General features: G+C 43.5%; 1 protein-coding gene across 9 annotated transcripts in view; it reads right to left on the bottom strand.

The window, feature by feature from the left end:
* Positions 1-13,356, bottom strand: part of RBMS2 (RNA binding motif single stranded interacting protein 2) — a 96,518-nt gene that overhangs the window by 77,417 nt on the left and 5,745 nt on the right. For 2 of the 9 annotated variants that reach the window (XM_017945954.3, XM_017945953.3), the window contains exon 2: positions 3,766-3,839. The exons of the other annotated variants lie outside the window; for them this stretch is intronic. The gene's annotated coding sequence lies outside the window, so the exon portion shown is untranslated. The remainder of the gene's footprint in view (positions 1-3,765; positions 3,840-13,356) is intronic. 9 annotated transcript variants of the gene reach the window in all.

Here is a 13,356-nt window from a genome sequence, read left to right as displayed (position 1 = left end):
TGTTCAAGATGAGCCGGGCGCGGTGGGTGCCTCACACCTGTAATCCCAGCACTTTGGGAGGCTGAGGCGAGTGGATTGCTTGAGGTCAGGAGTTCAAGGCCAGCCTGACCAACATAGTGAAACTTCATCTTTACTAAAACTACAAACATTAGCCAGGCATGATGGTAGGTGCCTGTAATCCCAGCTACTTTGGAGGCTGAGGCAGGAGAATCACTTGAACCTGGGAGGCGGAGGTTACAGTGAGCCAAGATCATGCCACTGCACACCAGCCTGGACAACAGAGCAAGACTCCGTCTCAAAAAAAAAAAAAAAAAAAAGGCCAGCGTAGTGGCTTATGTCTGTAATCCCAGCACTTTGGGAGGCCGAGGTGGGTGGATCACCTGAGGTCGGGAGTTCAGGACTAGCCTGACCGACATGGAGAAACCCTGTCTCTACTAAAAAAAATACAAAATTAGCCGGGTGTGGTGGTGCATGACTATAATCCCAGCTACTTGGGAGGCTGAGGCAGGAGAATCACTTGAACCCAGGGTGTGGAGTTTGCGGTGAGCTGAGATCGTGCCATTGCACTCCAGCCTGGGCAACAAGAGTGAAACTCTGTCTCAAAAAAAAAAAAAAGTTCAAGATGGTACATTTTATGTTATGTATATTTGTCACAATTAAATATAAAAATAGGCCAGGTACAGTGGCTCACACCTGTAATCCCAGCACTTTGGGAGGCCGAGGGCGGCGGGGGGTGGTGGCAGATCATGAGGTCAGGAGTTCGAGACCAGCCTGGCCAGCATGGTGAAACCCTGTTTCCACTAAAAATACAAAAAATTAGCCAGGCATGGTGGTGCACGCGTGTAGTCCCAGCTACTCGGAAGGCTGAAGCAGGAGAATTGCTTGAACCTGCCAGGTGGAGGTTGCAGTAAGCCAAGATCATGCCACTGCATTCCAGCCTGGGAGACAGAGCGATACTCCATCTCAAACAAACAAACAAAAAAACAAGAAAGAAGGAGAGGAGAGAAAAGAAAGAAAAGGAAGGAAGGAAGGAAGGAAGGAAGGAAGGATCTTACTAAGAAAAAGAGTGGGATGTAAGGAAACAGAGACTCTATACAGACTACTCTTTCAAGAAGCTCAGGCCAGGCATGGTGGCTCACGCTTGTAATTCCAGCACTTTGAGAGGCTGAGGTGGGGAGATTATTTGAGCCCAGGAGTTCAAGACCAGCCTGGGCAACATGGTGAAACCCCATCTCTACAAAAAATACAAAAATTATCTGGGCAGAACTCCTGACCTCAGGTATTCTGCCTGCCTCAGCCTCCCAGAGTGCTGGGATTTTTTTTTTTTTTTTTTTTTTTTGAGAAGGAGTTTCATTCTTGTTGCCCAGGCTAGAGTGCAAGGGTGCGATCTCAGCTCATTGCAACCTCCACCTCCCAGGTTCAGGTGATTCTCCTGCTTCAGCCTCCCAAATAACTGGGATTATGGTGTGCGCCACCACGCCCAGCTAATTTTTGTATTTTTAGTAGAGACACGGTTTCGCCATGTTGGCCAGGATGGCCTCAAACTTCTGACCTCAGGTGATCCACCCACATGCCTCAGCCTCCCAAAGTGCTAGGATTACAGGTTTGAGCCACCGCACCCAGCCAATCGTTAACCTTAATGATCATTTACTATGTGCCAGGCATTCATTACTAACAGCTCAATAAAGTAGATACTAGTAGTATACCATTAGATATGGAGCTATGGGAGAAAAAGGTCAAGGATAATATTAAGGTTTCTGGTCTGAGCATATGGAAGAATGAAGTTGCCATTTACTGAGATGGAGAACAGTTTTGGCAGGGCAGGGAGGAAAAGAACAAGCAGGAGATCTGTTAAGTTTGAAATGTCTAATTAATGTCTAAATGGAACTGTCAGGTGTGATGTTAAATATATGAATCTAAAATACAGGAGGGCAGTCCAAGTTGAGAGTTCCATCATATGGATGCTATTCAAAGCTATGAGACTGGAAATATATATATATATATATTTTGAGATGGAGTCTTACTCTGTCACCTAGGCTGGAGTGCAGTGGCGCAATCTCAGCTCACTGCAACCTCTGCCTCCTGGGTTCAAGTGATCCTTCCACCTCAGCCTCCCGAGTAACTGGGACCACAGGCACACACCACCACGCCTGGCTAATTTTTGTATTTTGGTTTCACCATGTTGCCCCAGCTGGTCTCAAACTCCTGAGCTCAAGCAATCTGCCCACCTCAGCCTCCCAAAGGCCTGAGGTTACAGGCATGAGCTACTGCACCTGTCCAAGAACTGGATAAAACTATGAAGAGAGAAATATAGACAGAAAAGAGGTCAAGGACTGAGTTCTGGGGTACTCCAAGGTTTAGAGGTCAGGAAAATGAGGAGAAACCAGGAAAGGAGCCAGAAAAAGAGAGGCCATAGAAATGAGAAGAAAACCAGGAGAGTGTGGTATTCTGTAAGTCAAATGAAGAAAGTTTCTCAAGGAATAGAGTGATAAATTGTGTCAAGTGTTGTCGATAGGTTAAGATGCAAGTTAAGAAATAAGCATTTTCTGGCCGGGCGCGGTGGCTCAAGCCTGTAATCCCAGCACTTTGGGAGGCCGAGACGGGCGGATCACGAGGTCAGGAGATCAAGACCATCCTGGCTAACACGGTGAAACCCCGTCTCTACTAAAAAATACAAAAAACTAGCCGGGCGAGGTGGCAGGCGCCTGTAGTCCCAGCTACTCGGGAGGCTGAGGCAGGAGAATGGCGTAAACTCGGGCGGCGGAGCTTGCAGTGAGCCGAGATCCGGCCACTGCACTCCAGCTTGGGCGACAGAGCGAGACTCCATCTCAAAAAAAAAAAAAGAAATAAGCATTTTCTGGGGCCGGGCGTGGTGGCTCATGCCTGTAATCCCAGCGCTTTAGGAGGCTGAGGCAGGCAGATCACAAGGTCAGGAGATCGAGACCATCCTGGCTAACACGGTGAAAACCCGTCTCTACTACAAATACAAAAAAATTAGCCGTGCGTGGTGGCGGGCACCTGTAGTCCCAGCTACTTGGGAGGCTGAGGCAGGAGAATGACATGAACCTGGGAGGCGGAGATTACAGTGAGCCGAGATCGTGCCACTACACTCCAGCCTGGGCGACAGAGCGAGACTCCATCATAAAAATAATAAACAAACAAAGAAACAAACATTTACGTAATAACATCAGTCACTGCAGACTTTCAAAAGAGCAATTTTGGTGGAGTGGTAGGAATAAAAGCCTAATTAGTTTGGGTTTAAGAGGGAATGAGAGAAGTCTGACATTATCAAAAAATGGAAAGGATGTAAATCCATGACAAATTTTATACATTGTTGATGGGAACAGACTTGGTACAATACTTTGGAAATCAATTTAGCATTATCTCCCAAAGTGGAATATTCGCATACCTGATGGCTCAGCAATCCCACTCTTAAGTAGAAACCCAAGAGAAACTCTTGCACAAGGACACTACATACAGAAGAATGTTCAGAACAGCAATTTCAAAAACAGCATAAACGAACAAACAAAATCTAGAAACAATCTAAAAGTTCACTGGTAGGAGAATGGATAAATTACAGTATATTCACAAATGAAATACTATAAAGCATGGAACAACAAATAAAACACATCTACATGCAACATGAATGAATCGTGAAAACACAACATTGAAAGTAAAAAAACAAAAACAAAACAAACAGAAGACTATGTGCTGCAATAAGAGACTATAGCAGTGGTTACAAGCACAGATTTGGAACTAGATTACCTGGGTTCAAATCCCAGTTGGGCCATTCACTAGCAGTATGATTTTCAAACTCTCTGTAACTCACTTTTCCTCATCTATAAGATGGGAATAATAATAATGAAGTTGTAAGGATTAAATAAGAAAAAAATAGTTATATAATTATATATTATGCAGATATAATTACAGATAGTTATATAAAGTACTCACAACAATGCAAACAAGTAAATTAAACATGATTTTAAAACTATGTTTTTTGGGGAAGACTTTCAGTCCAAAATGGGAGTATAGAAGTAAACTGGCTTAACTTTCCTCCACCGAAAACTAAAACTATGTTTTCAAAAAGTAACAGGGCTGCCGGGCGCAGTGGCTCATACCTGTAATCCCAGCACTTTGGGAGGCCAAGGTGGCCGAATCACTTGAAGTCAGGAGTTCAAGACCAACCTGGCCAACATGGTGAAACCCTGTCTCTACTAAAAACACAAATATAAGTCAGTTGTGGTGGCATGCGCCTGTAGTCCCAGCTACTCAGAAGGCTGAGACATGAGAATCGCCTGAACCTGGGAGGTGGAAGATGCAGTGAGTTGAGATCATGCCACTGCACTCCAGCCTGGGTGACAGAGTAAGACCCCGTCTCAAAAAAAAAAAAAAAAAAAAAGTAATAGGGCTGGGTGCCACGGCTCACACCTATAATCCCAGCACTTTGGGAGGCCAAGGCAGGAGGATCACTTCAGGTCAGGAGTTCGAGACCTGCCTGGGCAACATAGCGAGACCCTATCTCCACAAAAAATTTAAAAATTAGCTGGGCATGGTGATGCACACCTGTATTCCTAGCTACTCAGGAAGCTGAGGTGGGAGGATTGCTTGAGCCAGGGAAGTTGAGGCTGCAGTGAGTGAGCCATGATTGAGCCACTGCACTCCAGCCCAAGTGACAAAGTGAGACCTAGTCTCAAAAAAAATAATAAAATAAAAAGCAAGATAATGATAAATACAGAATTTAGGACAGTGGTTATCTCTAGAAGAGGTGCAGAGGATGAGATGGAGAAATTCCTGTGTACGTAATTTATAGGCAATGAATCTAATCTAGTACTTGAGAGTACCTCTTACAGGTGTTCTTCTATTATTACACTTTATAACTACATGTAAACTTCTGTATTATCAGACAATATATTCAAGATAATAAAAGAAAAAAGAATGAAAGGAAATAAATTGGAGACAGCAAGTATATATGATTCTTGAATAGATAGCTCTTTCAAGATGTTTTACTGAAAGGAAAGAAGAGAAATGAAACAGTGGCTAGAAGAAGAAGAAAAAGTGCTTTAATTTAATTTTTTTTTCTTTTTCTTTTTCTTTTTTTGAGACAGAGTTTTGCTCTTGTTGCTCAGGCTGGAGTGCAATGGCACAATCTTTGTTTACTGCAACCTCCGCCTCCAGGGTTCAAGCGATTCTCCTGCCTCAGCCTCTCTAGTATCTAGGATTACAGGCATGCACCACCATGACTGGCTAATTTTGTATTTTTAGTAGAGATGGGGTTTCACCATGTTGGTCAGGCTGGTTTCAAACTTCTGACCTCCGGTGATCTGCCCACCTCGGCCTCCCAAAGTGCTGGAATTACAGGCATGAACCACTGCGCCTGACCAATGTTTTTTTCTCTTTTATACTTTTTAGACAGAGTTTCGCTCTTATAGCCCAGGCTGGAGTACGATGGCATGATCTTGGCTCACTGCAACCTCTACCTCCTGGGTTCAAGCGATTCTCCTGGCTCAGCCTCCCAGTTAGCTGAGATTACAAGCATGCATCATCATGCCCGGCTAATTTTATATTTTTAAATAGAGACAGGGTTTCACCAGGTTGGCCAGGCAGGTCTCGAACACCTGACCTCAGGTGATCTGCCCATCTCAGCCTCCCAAAGTGCTGGGATTACAGGTGTGAGCCACCACACCCAGCCCACAATGTTTTCTTAAAATAAAAGAAATAACAGCCAATATACAGGCTGATATGTGATTATAAACATTACCAATCCTCAAAATAATTCGATAAAATATATCAGCACTTTTTTTTTTTTTTGAGGTGGAGTCTCACATTGTCACCTGGGCTGGAGTGCAGTGGCGGATCTTGGCTCACTGCAACCTCCGCCTCCCAGGTTCAAGCGATTCTCCTTGCCTCACCCTCCCAAGTAGCTGGGATTACAGGCACCCACCACCATGCCTGGCTAATTTTTTTGTATTTTTAGTACAGACAGGGTTTCACTATGTTGGCCAGGCTGGTCTTGAACTCCTGACCTCATGATCTGCCCGCCTCCACGGGCTGATCCCAAAGTGCTGGGATTACAGGCATGAGCCACTGTGCCCGGCCAATATATCAGTACTTTAAGATGAAAAATTCAAGGTCAGAAAGCCTAAGACCTAAGACCTGGCACTGGTCACACAGCTAATACGTGACAAAGCCACATTTAAATTCAGATCAATCAATAAATAATTACTTAAAAAATACATTCAGATCTATCTAACTCCATATTTCAGGGTTTGTATAGAACACAATGCTTCCTTCCTTTGCTTAAGCTTGATTTCGTGACTACCATAGGCACTAAATGTGATAGCTTAATCGCATTTATTAGGATATGTTTTTTGAGTATCTACTAGATAGGCCTAAGATGCTACATTAGGTATTTGGGGAGATAATAAACTGAATAACACTGTCTCTACCCTTAAAGAGCTTACACTCTAGCAATGAAGATAAGACAATTACCTAAATGATTCCAGTACAATGCAAAATCATATAAACACAATTTAAGAAGTATAAAACATTATGGGGTTTCAGAAAAAAGTCCCCTTTGGGAAAAACAGTCCCCTCTGGGGCTGGGAAATGGAGTGATTAGCAGAAGCTTTATATAAGAGGTAATATTTCAACTGAACTTAAAGGGACGGGTAGGATTTTTAAAGACAGTTTTGACTGTGAGTTCTTAAAGGACCACTGTCATGCCTTACCCCCAGGGCCTAGCATGCTGCAGCAATTCAATAAATTTAAGTAATATGAGTGAAGTAAACAAATGAAACGAAAGGCCATTCCAGAATTAAGCAACAACAAAAAAAACGGTCAGAGGCTGAATGCATAAGGCACAAGAACAACAAAAAGATCAGAGTTGGTGGGATGTTAATATGCATATTTTGAGAATAAGTACCAAGTAATTGGTCACGATTCTCTTTACATTTGGCTTCTACATCTCCCATCTTTAAGAAAATTATCTCAGCCAGGTGCAGTATCTCACGCTTGAAATCCCAGCACTTTAGGAGGCTGAGATGGGAGAATCACTTGAGCCCAGGAGTTTGAGACCAGCCAGGGCAATATAGTGGGACCTCATCTGTACAAAAAATTTAAAAATTAGCCAAGTGTGATGGCGTGAGCCGGTAATCCCAGCTACTCGGGAGACCAAGGTAGGAGAATCGCTTGAGCCCAGGAGGTTGAGGCTACAGTGAACCATGATTGTACCACAGTGCTCCAGCCTGGGCAACAGAGCAAGATCCTGTCTCAAAAAAAAAAAAAGGAAAAAGAAAATTCTCTCTTGACAGCACCGCTATCCTCGTCCAGCTTTTATCTCATTTCTCTGCTCCCTATCTTTTTAAAAAATAACAACTCTACTGAGTTATAATTCACATACCATACATGTCGCCCATTTAGGTATAAATTCAGGACTAGGCACAGTGACTCACGCCTGTAATCCCAGCACTTTGGGAGGCCAAGGCAGGAGGATCACTTGAGCCCAGCAGTTTGAGACAAGCCTAGGCAACATAGCAAAATCCCGTCTTTATAAAAAAAAAATTTTATTAGCTGGGCATGTGGCACTGTAATCCCAGCTACATGGGAGGCTGTGGCAGGAGGATCCCTTGAGCTCAGGAGTTTGAGGCTTTAGTAAGCTATGATTGTGCCACTGCACTCTAGCCTCGGCAACAGAATGAGACCCTGTCTCTAAATAAATAAAGCATAAATTCAATGGTACTTAGATCACAGAGTTGTGCAACCATAACCAGAATTTTAGAACATTTCATTACCCCAAAAAGAAACACAATACCCATTACCAGTCACTCCCTATTTCCCCACTAAGCCCTAGGCAACCACTAATCGACTTTCTGTCTCTATAGATTTCTGTATTCTGGGCATTTCCCATAAATGGAATCATATAACATATAGTCTCTTATGACTGACTTCTTTTATGAGCATAATGTTTTTAAAGTTCATCCACATTTAGCATGTATCAGTATTCCATTCCTTTTTTTTTTCCCCTAGGGATCTTTGTTTTTTGTTGTTGTTGTGTTTTTTGTTTGTTTGTTTGTTTTTGTTTTTTTGAGACAGCATCTTGCTCTGTTGCACAAGCTGGAGTACAGTGGTGTGATCCACTGCAGCCTCCACCTCCCAGCCTCAAGCAATCCTTCCACCTCAGCCTTCTGAGTAGCTGGGGCTACAGGTGTGTTGCACACCAGCATGCCTGGCTAATTTTTGTACTTTTTTAGAGATGGGATTTTGCTTTTGCCATGTTGCCCAGGCTGGTCTAGAGCTCCTGGGCTCAAGTAATCCATCTGCCTCGGGCTCCCAAAATGCTGGGATTACAGGCATGAGAAACCACACTCAGCCTAGTACCCCATTACTTATTATTGTTGAATAATATTTCACTGTATGGGCACACCATGTATTTTATTTATCCATTCATCAGTTGATGGACATTTGGGTTGTTTCCTCTTTGAACTATTATGAATAATGTTCCTATGAACATTTATGTACAGGTCTTTGTGTGAACATGTTTTCATTTCTCTTGGGCATATATCTAAGAGTGGAATTCCTGGGTCTTTGCTTAACCTCTTGAGAACTTGCCAAGATGTTTTCCAAAGCAGCTGTACCATTTTACATTCCCACCAGAAGTGTATAAAGGTTCCAATTACTCCACATATATTATGTCTCTTTCTTTCTTTTTTGATACAGGGTCTTGCTCTGTCACCCAGAATGAAGACAGTGATGCAATCAACAGCAGCCTTGACGTCTTGGGCTCAAGCAATCCTCCCGCCTCAGTCTCCCAAGTATTAATAGCTAGGACTACAGGTGTATACCACGACAGCCAGCTAATTTTTGTATTTTTGTAGAGATGGGGTTTCACCATGTTGCCCAGGCTGGTCTCAAACTCCTGGGCATCATGGTGCCAAGGAGTTATTTATCCTTTCGATTATCTTTTTGATTACTGATTATTGTCTTTTTCATTATAAACAGCCTAGTGGGTGTGAAGTGGTATCTCAGCGTGGCTTTATTTTATATTTCCTTGATGGCTAATGATGTTAAGCATGTTTCCATAGAGCCTATGGATAAACATCGATTCAGATCTTTTGCCTACTTTCTATTTGGGTTCTGTTCTACATCTTAATCAAAGTTCTTAAAAGATTAGTGTGTATATATCATCTATACTTCCTTACTTTTTTTCACTCATCAACCTATTCCAATCTTGCTTTTGCTCCCCATGCCTCTGGAAATTGCTTGTCAAAGTCATCAACCACCTTTACACTGACAAATTCAAAGACTATGCTTCACTCCTCATCTTCCAGCATTATAATTTTATGATTTGTACACTTGACTTTTTTTTTTTTTTTTTTTTTTTGAGACATGGTCTCACTCAGTTGCCCAGGCTGCAATGCAGTGGCATGATCACGGCTCACTGTAGCCTCGACCTCATGATCACGGCTCACTGTAGCCTCGACCTCCACCAGCTCAGGTGATCCTCCCACCTCAGGCTCCTGAGCAGCTGGAACGACAGGCACACACCATCATACCTAGCTAATTTTTGTATCTTTTGTAGAGACAGAGTTTTGCCATGTTGCCCGGGCCAGTCTAGAACTCCTAGGCTCAAGTGATCCTCCCACTTTGGCCTCCCAAAGTGCTGGAATTACAAGCATGAGCCACTGTGCCTGGCCATACTTGCCCTTTTAATTCCAACTAACTTCTTATTCTAATTGATATTTTCCCTTGTTCTGTTTCTGTTCTGTATTTTTTTGTTATACTGCATACTGCATATTCTCCTATGGAATAATAAATGTAAACCAGCAACCAAAGGGTATATCCAGAAAAACTGCATTAAAGTAACTGGCTAAGGCCGGGCGTGGTGGCTCACGCCTGTAATCCCAGCACTTAGGGAGGCCGAGGCGGGTGGATCACGAGGTCAGGAGATCGAGACCATCCTGGCTAACATGGTGAAACCCCGTCTCTACTAAAAATACAAAAAAATTAGCCAGGCATGGTGGCAGGCACCTGTAGTCCCAGCTACTTGGGAGGCTGAGGCAGGAGAATGGCGTGAACCCGGGAGGCAGAGCTTGCGGTGAGCCGAGATAGCGCCACTGCACTCCAGCCTGGGTGACAGAGCGAGACTCCGTCTCAAAAAATAAATAAATAAAAATAAAATAAAATAAAGTAACTGGCTAGTAGAGCAAATGTAACAGAATCAAGGCGGCGTGGTGCAGGAGGGAGATGGGGGAGATGAGGAAGATAAGGAAAGGCCAGATAGATAGTGGGTGTTGGACTAGAAATTTGCACTTTGTTCAGCAGGTAATATACGGCCATTAAAGTTTTTTTTTTGAGATAGAGTCTGGCTGTTGTAGGCCCTGGGCTGAAGTGTAATGGCGCGATCTCGGCTCACTACAACCTTGGCCTCCCGGGTTCCAGCAATTCTCCTGCCTCAGCCTCCCAAGTAGCTGAGATTACTGGTGCCTCCCACCATGTCTGGCTAATTTTTGTATATTTAGTAGAGATGGGGTTTCACCATGTTGGCCAGGCTGGTCTCAAACTCCTGACCTCAGGTGATCCACCCGCCTCGGCCTTCCAAAGTGCTGGGATTACAGGAATGAGCCATCACTCCCGACCTGAAGTTTTTTATACAGAAAATAGTGCTAGACCGCTGGATTATAGGAAGATTGTGCTGGCAACAGGTATAAAATTACTTGGGGGCAAGGAATAGGGAAGTTGAAAAATAGGAGGCAAGATGCTCATGCTAGATGTTTATTGCAGTAGTAAAGGTAGTCAATAATGAGGGCATAAATTAGAGTAGTAGTGCTAAAAATGGAAAGGAGGGGTCAATGGAAAGATATCACCACTAAAATTTATTTATTTATTTATTTTTTTCACACGGAGTTTTGTTCTTTTTGCCCAGGCTGGAGTGCAATGGCGCGATCTTGGCTCACTGCAACCTCGGCCTCCCAGGTTAAGTAATTCTCCTGCCTCAGCCTCCCAAGTAGCTGGGATTACAGGCGCCTGCCACCATGCCCAGCTAATTTTTTTGTTTTTTAGTAGAGATGGGATTTCTCTTTTTTTTTTTTTTTGAGATGGAGTCTCGCTCTGTCGCCCAGGCTGGAGTGCAGTGGCATGATCTCAGTTCAGTGCAAGCTCCGCCTCCCGGGTTCACGCCATTCTCCTGCCTCAGCCTACCCAGTAGCTGGGACTACAGGTGCCTGCCACCACGCCTGGCTAATTTTTTTGTATTTTTAGTAGAGACGGGGTTTCACCATGTTAGCCAGGATGGTGTCGATCTCCTGACCTCGTGATCCACCCGCCTCGGCCTCCCTAAGTGCTGGGATTACAGGCGTGAGCCACCGCACCCGGCCAAGACAGGGTTTCACCATGTTGGCCAGGATGGTCTCGATCTCTTGACCTCGTGATCCACCCACCTCGGCCTTCCAAAGTGCTGGGATTACAGGTGTGAGCCACCACATCCAGCCTATTTATTTTTTTGAGACGGAGTCTCGCTCTGTCGCCTAGGCTGGAGTGCAATGGTGCAATCTCCGCTCACTGCAACCTCCCAGGTTCAAGCGATTCTCCTGCCTCAGCCTCTGGAGTAGCTGGGATTACAGGTGCCCACTACCACACTTGGCTAATTTTTTTTTTTTTTGTATTTTTAGTAGAGACAGGGTTTCACCATGTTGGTCAGGCTGGTCTCAAACTCCTGACCTCAGGTGATCCACCCACCTTGGCCTCCCAAAGTGCTGGGATTACAAGTGTGAGCCACCGCGCCCGGCCTACCACTAAACTTTAACCATTTGAGTTAGCTTATCACTGATAACAGAACAGCTGCCCCAGCCAAGAGGTGGTAGACCTACAAGTTCTTAATTCTCAGTCCTATTACATTTGATTTGATGGAAACTAGAAGGAAAAGTAGTAAACATACACAGAGAAAATTCTCTATCCTGTTAGAAGTACTAAGTGATTACAGTACTGTTTGTCATTTCTCTCTCCTGAGTAAACACTCTTAACAATCGCAGGTAACAAGCTTCTCAAAGAGTGAGGATCTGGCAGTACCCACCAGTCAGTCTTATTTTCATCACCTCCTACTCCCCATCAGTCTTCAATATATTAACATTGAGAAGAAATAGAAATGTATGAAAAGTACATTGGGGAAGGCAAATTATCCTAAATTAAACACAGTCCCTTTTCTTTTTTTCCAAAGGAAATGGTTGTTGATCCTATGAGGAGTTAAATTATAATAACACATGCCAGGGAGATGATGTCAAGAAAGGCGTGGTTAGGCCCTTTACAAGTTTGGAATTCCTTTAGTCCCAAACATTTCCTCTTTCAATCTCACCTATACTCAAATCTCTCTACTTAGGCAACTTCTTCAAACATTGAAGAAACAGTGTTGAGACCCTGTCTCTTTTTACTTCAGCCTTTTTTTTTTTTTAATGAACCAAGTTATTGAAGGGCATTAAAACTGATGTTTAAAAAAAACCCACGAAATTATCTTGCAGAATCCCTCTTTGAAATCCACATTTTTCCCCTTCAGTAACTATTTTAATTCCAAAGAAAGGAAAAAAAAATTAACACTATTTCCTGAGAAAAAAAGTCTGCCTTTATTAGGCATTACACACTTGTTGACTGCATTCCTGTATTTACCACCAGCCAATAAAGAGTAAGAAAATTATGACTGTCATGGGCTCCACAGTAAACATCTTTCTGGATAAGTGAAGTATATATTTCAAAATAAAACAATCCTACTTTTCATGTTTTTTATTTTATTTTATTTTATTTATTTATTTTTGAGATGGAGTCTCACTTTGTTGCCCAGGCTGCAGTGTGGTGGCACAATCTTGGCTCACTGCAACCTCCACCTCCTGGGTTCAAGCAATCCTCCTTCCTCAGCCTTCTGAGTAGCTGGGACTATAGGCATGCACCACCATACCCAGCTAATTTTTGTATTTTCAGTATTTACGGGATTTCACCATGTTGGTTAGGCTGGTCTCGAACTCCTGACCTCAAGCCATCTGCCAGCTTCTGCCTCCCAAAGAGCTGGGATTACAGGCGTGAGCATTGAGCCCAGTCAAAGTTAAATTTTTACAATAACTTTTATTAGTTTCAGTAAGAAACAATAACTTTTATATACAAGTTATATATAGGTAGGGTGTGGTGGCTCACGCCTGTAATCCCAGCACTTTGGGAGGCCGAGGTGGGCAGGTCACTTGAGGTCAGGAGTTTGAGAACAGCCTGGCCAACATGGTGAAACCCCGTCTCTACCAAAAATATAAAAAATTAGCCAGGCATGGTGGTAGGCCTCTGTAATCCCAGCTACTCAGGAGGCTGAGGCAGAAGAATCGCTTG

Source organism: Papio anubis, chromosome 9 (genome assembly GCF_008728515.1).
Source record: "Papio anubis isolate 15944 chromosome 9, Panubis1.0, whole genome shotgun sequence".
Classification (NCBI taxonomy): domain Eukaryota; kingdom Metazoa; phylum Chordata; class Mammalia; order Primates; family Cercopithecidae; genus Papio; species Papio anubis.
The sequence above is the reverse complement of the archived record's forward strand: the minus strand, read 5'-3'. Positions and strand labels throughout refer to the sequence as shown.